The sequence below is a fragment of the Platichthys flesus genome, chromosome 4, assembly GCF_949316205.1.
Source record: "Platichthys flesus chromosome 4, fPlaFle2.1, whole genome shotgun sequence".
NCBI lineage: Eukaryota > Metazoa > Chordata > Actinopteri > Pleuronectiformes > Pleuronectidae > Platichthys > Platichthys flesus.
Genome location: NC_084948.1, coordinates 12,722,981 through 12,732,557, shown reverse-complemented (window position 1 = coordinate 12,732,557; position 9,577 = coordinate 12,722,981). Strand labels below are relative to the sequence as shown.

Below are 9,577 nucleotides of genomic sequence, written 5' to 3'. Positions count from 1 at the left end.
GTCTGCCGTTGCAAAAATTTATAAGGGGCACATACTGCCTTCAAATGCTATTGTAAAGTACAATATGTATATTCAAAATATTAAACAAGACAAAGGACCCTATCTGATGAGCACTCCCTGCTCTTTTCCCGACTGGGAGCATTTTTATGGCTATTGAAACAATGTCAACCAGACACACACTTTATCCCATTCTTTGTCACTCGCTCAAATTTATTCTCTAACATGTAAATGTGCTCAGGAGTTTGCGACTGAAGATGGATTTTCGGTGGAAGCGCTTTTATGTGACCGCAGTTGTAGGATTAAATATGTAGGAATTACCTTCAAATACAAAGAACATTGTTAATGCATTAGTGCGCGCGTGTTTGAAATATATGACAATCTCTATGTTTAGCAGTGCAGACAGGGTGGCTCTGTATTTGCTGAGAGGTTCTCACGACAGTCTCACTGTGTTTCTGACTCTACACGGAACAGCCTGACTCTAACTGCGTCTTTCAAATTACAGAGAAGTACCAGATATGTGAGTGAGATAATGATAACTATATGTTTAAATCACGCTCAATAAAGGTTGAATCTGAAAATCTACATCCACTGTCCAGCATTATAACAAGTGAAGTATTATTATTATTATTACAAAGAGACAGATTCAGTGGGTGTGGATAGTGATGGTTTCTGGAGTGGATGATGTAGAAAAGTGTAATATTCTGAATATCTGAATTCGCCTTACTGTCACAATTTGAGCCATGAAGTTGAATTGAAAATTAACTAATATTGAAGTGTGAGTCCAAAGGTAAACAGCGATGCAGTAAAATCCAATACAATTAAGTAAATGGTGACCACTTCTTCAAACGTAAAGAAACAACATAAAAAATGCCTCCATTCTGCTCCTGTGGTGTCATCCAGTTGATCTCATCCTTTGGAGCCACGTTCACGTTCACACACTGCACACAAGCTTCCTTCCAAGGGTGAAGCGTGGGTTGTGTGTTAGCATCGTTACTTCCAGTAGTGGACATTTAGGCTAAAAACACCCACCCCTCCATCCTCATAGTAGTGAATAGATAAAGAGTGCATTTTCATTTTGCGGTGGACTATCCCTTTTACGTGTAAACTAATTTGAGCTGCCGATAAGCCTGGAAAGGAGCCATATAAATGTAGTCCATTCACCACTACTGAGATGCATTGTGTGAATGCTTTGGTGCTGAATCCTGCCTGCTACCTTGAAGTGTTCTTTCCTATTCTTTTGTTGGCGCATTGCATCAAATCTTGGCATGTCATTGCCACCTGCAGCCCAGTGGAATAGTGCAACACCATTGGCAGGACTGTCTATTGATCCAACTTGGAAAGTCACCAACATTCATTATCAAGAACATTTATTAAAGATGGTGATTCATTCACTCTCCCCCTCAATGCCAGGGAGGCAGCACAGCTCATGTACATTAACTACAGCAGTGGAGTTTCCCTCCGTGTTGACCCAGGTTAAGGACACACATCCCTGCATGGACTGCAGCACTGTTTTTGAATTTCAAACAAAACACAAGAGAGAAACTTGAAATTTTTTAAGCATATTTTTGAATATAGCTTCACTTCATATTTCAGCTCATACACGAATAGTTAGCAAGTCGTCCTTTTAGGCGTTTTGTCCTCTGAATGCTCTTTTAAGTCCAGTTAAGCTGGAAACAAAAACATGAAAACTAACCCTTGTCGTCATAAATAATAAACAAGCTTATCCCTTATCCACACAACTGTAAACACAAGGCACTGTTCTTCAAACTTACCATGCAGTTTTGGCCTGTGCATGAGTGTGGGTGCCTGCTAATATATGAGTAGTGGTGTGTGTACTGCTTGCTGCTGTGTGTTGTTTTACAAAGTAGCAGATGGGAGAGAAAAATAAATGTTTTATTACACTGACCTGCATATACTTCATGCAAATGCAAACATGGCCTCACGGTATAGAATACATGTATCTGTGTGTGACACATGAATTTGTATAAATCTGCCTCATAGAGCACATATACAAGGAATATATTTTTGTCTACTAAAAATGCATTAATGCCTCAATTTAGGTCCCGAAAAAGAGCACAAAATAAAGGAAAGAAAAAGTTTGAGAAAACTACTTTCTTTTTTTTTGTTTGAGAGATGGGTAATTTTTACCAGTCCATTGTAGTGGGGGAAATGGTTGCAGCTGGAGTAGGTGGTGAGGATTCTCTAGATTGGGTGAAATCTCTGTGGACTGTGGGGCTGAGGTGAAGATCCAAACAGGAAGTGAGGTGCAGGACATGTCAGATTACAGAGGCAAACTGGCTCATTCACTTGAAGCCCTGTGGACAAGAAGCATATAAAACTTAGAATTGATGTTTGTCAGCCGACTGAATGGTATGAGGTGGTCAGGAAGGGTCAGGGTTGAAACACTGCAGCAGGTTAAGACACAGACACATTGGGTATGAGAAGGACAGTGGTTGGTTGAGTGGTTCTTCAAATCAAAGCCTGTTTTTTTCCTCGACCGATTGCTTTGAGTTACCTGACAGCATATCCATAAAATCTGAATTAAAACTAGAAGTAGAGTGCATACCTTTCCCAAGGCCTGACGGTCTTAAATCCAGTCAAGCTGCACCAAAGTGCCCATACTCACAGATATCAGTCACTTAAATGTGCCAGTTTTTTTTCTTTTTATCAAGAGCCATGAATTATTCCCTGGGACATTGGTGAAAATGTTTTTTTAAAAAGCTTCATCACTCAATGTTAAAGGTAATGAAAGAAATCCCTGGATCTGCACCAAAATGTAATGGGGTTCTGCTTTAACCCATACTGCATCCTTCCTGTTGTTTTGTGTGATCTTAGCTCACAATCAAACATACAAACTATTCAAATAATGGAAATTAGCTGATCATGAGTCAGTGCAGAACTTCCTACCAAACCTGATTCTCTCATTTAGGTTTGAGAGCTTTATTATAATTATTGTCTCAGATTACTTTAAAATACTCTCCAAATTGCTCCACTTGTTTGAAACAAATCAATGTCTTCGTCAATAATTCAACACATTCGATGAGGGGAAACAGTTTTTGTACGAGGAGGTAAATTACAAACGTTTGATTAGTTTGAGATTCTGGTATCCACACACAACTACTGCATCTATACTGCTTCACTGGAGCTATAGCGTTTGCTGTTTGCGCCGGCTTAGCTGTTTCTTATCTAATCAACAGGAGGCAAAGGTCTGCTGACAAACAAAGCATATTCATTAAAAAAGGTTGATTTTGCAGGGGTGATGATACCCATCGGTTAACAGTTCACTGGTCTGCTTTTGTTTCTCTGACTCTCTCAAGTCACACCGCAGAACAATGACTGCGGAGAACAGATAGTGACAGAGATATGCATGTTGTACATAATGGAGGGTTACGCTTGTTATGAATGCATGTGTGTTGAAGTGCACATACAATACACAGTAACAACAGAGCAGAAGAACTGAGACCTGCGGGATATTAGATAAAAAAAAAAAAGCTCAATGTTTCAACTTATCTGGAGACATATTTAAATTGTGTGCGTGTGTGTGCGTGCATGTGTGCGTGTTCATGAATGATTGTGAAATGACAGTTTAGATATAAATAAAGTGGAAGTCACGCAGGTTAAGGCGGAACTAGACCAGGGGTCATTTATTATGCATGACACAACTGGACCACCTATGGAGAGAGAAGCCATAACACCACACATGAGATATTTCAAATGAGAAATATGGCAAACCAGTCGCAGATCAACGAAAAGGGACAGAAAAAGTCGAGTAAAACGTGATTAGTTGACGATTAAGAGATGATTCATGATAGTTCAGCCCTCCGATCTGTTGAAGAGCAGGTGGAGGTGGAAGAGCAGAGTGTGGAATTAAGACAACACATTTGTTCCATGGAACAACAGAGGATCCTTTCTCCCTCATGAGAGGATGTCAGGACACATTGTTATGTAATATCTTCTTTGTCAAAACCAAATTAATAAATTTTTCATCTGACAGGGGCTTACTGAGGAAACTGTTTTTCATAGCCAACACAAACTGGCATTCGCAAGCTGTTTGGTTTTGTTATCATGGTCCGGGCCTTGTGAACAGAAACTCCTCATTACGTGCCTTGGCTGCCGTCAAAGCAGCGGGCCACTAAATGCAAAACACAAACAAGGCTCAGCAGACAATTTCACTGGATGGCCACAGTGCAGCCATCAGAAGGAGGCTTTAATGACACAAGTGAGATAGCATCTGTCACTTCGCAGGGGAAGTAAACACTTGATTCTTTACAGAAGCAACTTTCTTTTTTGCGAAAGAGCAAGATATCCTCACACAAGCCCTGGGAAAGTGTCGGCCCTCAGCACAGTTAATGATGCATAATGCCCTGAATCACATCAATAATCAGTGATATACTCTTTCCATTAAAGTAACCTGAGTCTATCCTCTTTATCTCCCGAAAATGGACTGGTACCCGAGCCAAAATCCATCTCTGACATTAAGGGGAGGAACGGTGTCAGACGAGATGAGATTTGAGCAATTATAACGACACTTAGGCCACATTGATACGGGTTTGGAATGGTTTAGTGGTTTGTGTGATGGCAGAATAAATGAAGGCCCAATGTCAGCAGGCGATGTGTGTGTGTGGGAGAGCGATCTCACATCATTTGGGTTTGTTTACACACCATAACATGACAGCCCCTAATTGGATATGTGGACAATAGGCTGACAGCTGATAATAGGTGTTTGTTGCTGCAGATGCGTTAAGCTTTCTGACTTGGGCAATTATCTACCCCCACTCTGTCTCTCTGCTGTGTTACGCTGCCACACGGATGAATATGTCAGCATACGTGCAGTTCATCCACTGGGTTTCTTTGTACTCCAGGAGAACCATCCTTGTGCGCAGCCGAGTGAGAGTGTGATCATTGCAGATAACTCCGGCTTCTACGGAATGTAACATTTTTCGAGGTCAAATAAACTGTTCTTGATGAGAAACACAAGCATACTCACATGAGGTGTTATTTCTATCTGCAGCATCTGGGCTATCCAGAGGAGAGGAGGGGTCCCACGCACTGTGGGGTAATAATTTATTCATACCAGAGAAAGAGCATAAGAGCAAGTCTGAAATTATTACACTTAATGAATACAGTTTGCAGAAAAACAAGGAAATAAAGCCACACAATTTAAGCAATACATTTTTTGTTTTTCTGGGACAAAATGAGCTTCTTAAGCCCCTGGAGTTAAAAATAATGTGGCAAGAAAATTATGTGTTTCTTATTATATGAGTCAAAGTTCTATTTCAATTTGCTTTTATATTTACGTGATAGCTGCTTTTTAAATATAATATATATATGATATGTTTTGTTTGTCTTTTTAAAGTCAGTTTTTTTTTGTTTTTTTTTTATTGGCAAGATGCATTGATAAGTTATATCAGGGAAACTTCCAATTAATGTCATAGTGTTTCTGAGAAGCCCCACTTGAGCTCTGCAGCTACATTCACTCTCTTCTACAGATTTCAACAAACAACATGGAACTTCTATTTCACTCTCACGAATTCAGTGACAAAATTGTAACAAACTAATAAAAAAGTGACCCACGTTTTAGATGAACATGGCCCACATTTGTTTTAGGATATTTGATAAATATATTGCAATGACTTTGGCGATCCCCTTTTTATGTAATTTCATAATCAGGTCAAAATATTTTGTTTATAACTAAATTCCTAACTTGAAATCATATTTATTTCCCATTAGCCTTTAAAGAGATTAGTGCTAATAATATACAGATTTTATGCTATTACACAATGCAAAAAATTGTTAAAAATGATATTTGTTATCATCTGCATGTTAGCATTGTTACTATGAGCATGTTAGCATCTCGAAGGCATTTAGCGCAAAGCATCGCAAAAACAGAGGAGCAAGTGTGACTGTTGGTGCCAGTTTGTATAATAATGAAAATGTTTCCTCAAATTTTGTCAAGTAAATTACATGACAATATTCCTTTGCTGGTTTCACATGTCATGAAATAACCTTTTAATCAAGAATACAAACATAGAGGTCAGCTGTCCTTGGAATCAGGGTTTGATAATTTTAGTCAGCGTAATCCTCTGTCAGCTATTTAATGACAATCTACATTTTGATTAAATCTCTGTGTTTTATTTGGTCACAGACAAACATTCCTTAATTTGTGAATCTGTCATAGGAGAAATATTAAATTAAGATTCTAAAAGAATTTACCCTTTACCCACACCCCCTCCCCCCCACACACACACACACAGTGCACAAGACAACCATCTCAGTCTTAATTGAAAGATGTAATCTTGCAAATGGAAGCCATGAAACATTCAGTATGTGTGCATGTGTGTTTGTGTGTGTGTGTGTGTGTGTGTGTGTGTGTATGTATGTATGTATACTGTACATGTTAAAGCCTCAGGAGATTCACCCAGAGACAAAAAAAAAGAACATTGGTGCCCTCTCCTTATCCCCTCTCATCTTCTCCCTTCCCTTTACATGTTGGCTGTCTTCATTCTCTTCGTCTTTTCCCCTGTTTCTTGCTTCCCTTATCTGCCTCCTTATATCCGTCTTCACCTATCCTTCCCCAAATGTCTCAGCCCTCCATCCTGTCATATCCTACGACTGTCCCTTATAAATCCCCCATCCCTCCTGTCTCCTCTAACTCCAGCTCACTTCTTCCTCGTCTCTTAAAATCTTGTTTCTCATCTTTGTCCCCATCCTTCACATCCCTTGAACCCCTCTCATTCCACACAGTTGTCTACTCAATGACTATAATTTCTGCTCCTCCCATTCATTATTACCCTTAATTGGTACTGCGACTCTTAGTCCCAGCTCATGTTTATTTTAATGTCTGTTGGTATTCTTTTTTGTTATGCTAATTCCCCCACCTCGTATCATCTGACACTATCAACAATGTTTTGCAGGACAATATTAATTGTCTGACTGTGTGTGTTGCTCTTCAAAGGTGCATTATGTCTAAATAGTGATTTCCCCCTTTTCACCCATACAAAACTAATTATATCCTTCTGTGGCATGTGTTTTTTCAATGTTACTGTTTGTTCAAGTGAAATCCACTTGTAGCAGTACTGATTGCCTCTTCCGTAGTATGTCAATATGGCCATTGTGTTGGATTCTTTGTTGCTGTAACAATTCATATTTTATGTAAAATACATCTGTAAATGCAACACATGTATGATTTGATGTTTTAAAGTTGTATGTGTCTAAAACGCGTTATTGCTTAGAAGGTGCAAAATGATAGTAACAGGTCGTCAGGAACATTGAATGTCACCATGAGACACAAAGTCTGATCTTGTCAATTCTCCACCTTTATGGCCTTGTTGTGTTTAAACTCGAACTCTACAAAACTATGACTCACTTTCTCAGGGGAAAGGCTTTTGCAAAAGAGATAAGTGCATCTTAGAAACTTAGTGGTAGTTACCAAAGGCTGTTTATAAAGATGGAAATGCTTCTCCACTTCCTCCATCCATCCAGAAATATACGCAGTCTGCGCAGCAGTGATCAGCAGATGGAGCCACTGGTATTGATGTCCCGTAAAAAGGCAACATCAAACATCAAATAACTCATTAACATATCGTGAAATGAACACTTGAAAATACCTCAGTGTGAGGGAAGAACTTCCTAAAATGATGGAAACAATCTTTGATTTCTTTCTTTGGTTTGGTCCATGTCCCATCCAGTAATACTGAGGAGGCGGGGTCTTTCTAAAGAAAAGGTCATTCATGTGACTTGGGTAACTTTATATCTATGTATATCTTTGATATTGCTTCCACCACAGTACAGTTGTAAAATTTCAATTTTTCTACATTTTAGATTGACTTTCAAGAGGCAGCATACATTTAGTCTATTGTAGTGAATTCGTCTATGAACACTGGGTTGTATTTATTTTTTGTGACTGACTCTATGGAGGCTCATTTTGGAGGAGAAGTTGGAGCCTAAACCTCCGGTGTAAACGATTCCTACCTGTGTTCTAGTTCAGCCTTGAGAGTGAGGTGATGAGAAGAAAGAGCAGCAGGTGGCCTGATAGAAAAAGAGGAGGGCGAGTTTAAATGATAAACAGAGAAACACTGTTTCATTTATTCTAAAGACTAAAGCTTTGGTCCTCCACCTTCAGACCTCAGCCAATACTGTAGAGGCAATATAAAGTAATAGGTTTATTTGCACCACCTGCAGGCAACGAGTTTTGCAACAGCATTTTTTATTTGTATGTCTTTTGTTCTGTTCATCTTCTGTGTGTGTCTACTTTATTAAACTGCAAAAAAACAGTGAAGCATATTTTCTGCTGACTATTAGGAGGAGTTAATACTGTACGAATAGGGACAATTATTAATGGGATGAATACAAATATTATCTGGTGTCAGACAATATTACCAGCATTATGTCTCACTCGTCTGTTGGTAAGAAATCATAGTCACAAGCTGTGTTTCTCTAATTTAAAATTTCACGTTCAAAGTTACTGTGACATAATATCCAATTTTTATTGGTAAAACCATAAAGGGACACACAAGGAATACTTCACTGACAACAAAGTAACACAATGACACCATTATTGATGGTTGAAATGTTCAAATAATGAATGCAAACTGCAGTGAATATGTGAAACTGTCAAATGATTATTTAAAAACAACATTTCTGGCAGATGTATTCAAAAGGGTGTAAGGAATACAATTAAGCTTGAACTCACGCAATGTATCTATACAGTACATAGTGCTAACAAACACACAATCACATATTAAATCCTTGAACTCACACATATACACAAAGCAGTGCAGGGGTTTATACAGCGGGGTCTGTTCTGACCTACGTGGCCAAGACTGAATCCCTCCTTTGTGAGTTGTTCAATGACCCATGTGAGGGTGAATGAAGATGGTGGAAGAGGTTGAGGCTGTGATGGTATATTTGACTGAGAGTGTGTGTGGCCGTGGAGATGGTTGGTTGAAGAGTGTGCTCAAGTATAAATTACGTAGTGCGGGGCAGCTGACTCTGAAAAGGCGATGTACAGGGAACAGCAAAGAACATCAGTGAGCACACACAAGCACACATTATTCATCCATCCATCCATTATCTACACTGCTTATCTGCTGAGGGTTGCGAGGAGAACTGGGGCCACTGCACATGGACTCATGGATATTTTTGTTATGAAAGTTTAGGATCCAATGACTCTCAGGGCCTTTAAAAGTGTTTTTTGACCAACACTCAAACATTGAATGTGTTATAGACTATGACAGAAAGTACGGAAATCCTAAACCTTCTGGGAAAATTTGCTGTGCGTGTCCAGCACATTTTCTGTTTGACTGCTGGAGGTGAAAATTCCCTGTCTGATTGGAAACCCTGACTCTCGCCACTTTTCCAGTTGAAACATCAGTCAGCAAAGATAAATGTCCTGTCAGGCTCCGCTGCGCTCACTCCTGCTGACATCGGCTCCAAAGCTGGTCTCCAAGACTCACCCACAGGTACTGGCACCACCAAAAAAAGAAGACCTATCATTAATCCCCCTCGTTGTCTGTTCCACATCGTGAAACATGAGGGATGACTCAAATGAGGTGCAAGACACACCTTAACTGACCAG

The 9,577-nt window shown here is 39.4% G+C and overlaps 1 long non-coding RNA gene across 1 annotated transcript; it reads right to left on the bottom strand.

The window, feature by feature from the left end:
• Positions 1 to 1,350: 1,350 nt before the first annotated feature.
• On the bottom strand, positions 1,351 to 7,888 carry LOC133952311 (uncharacterized). Its single transcript, XR_009920532.1, has 3 exons — positions 7,430 to 7,888; positions 4,988 to 5,049; positions 1,351 to 2,315 (listed from the first exon to the last, which is right to left on the bottom strand). It is a non-coding gene; the product is annotated as an uncharacterized LOC133952311 (long non-coding RNA).
• Positions 7,889 to 9,577: the final 1,689 nt, after the last annotated feature.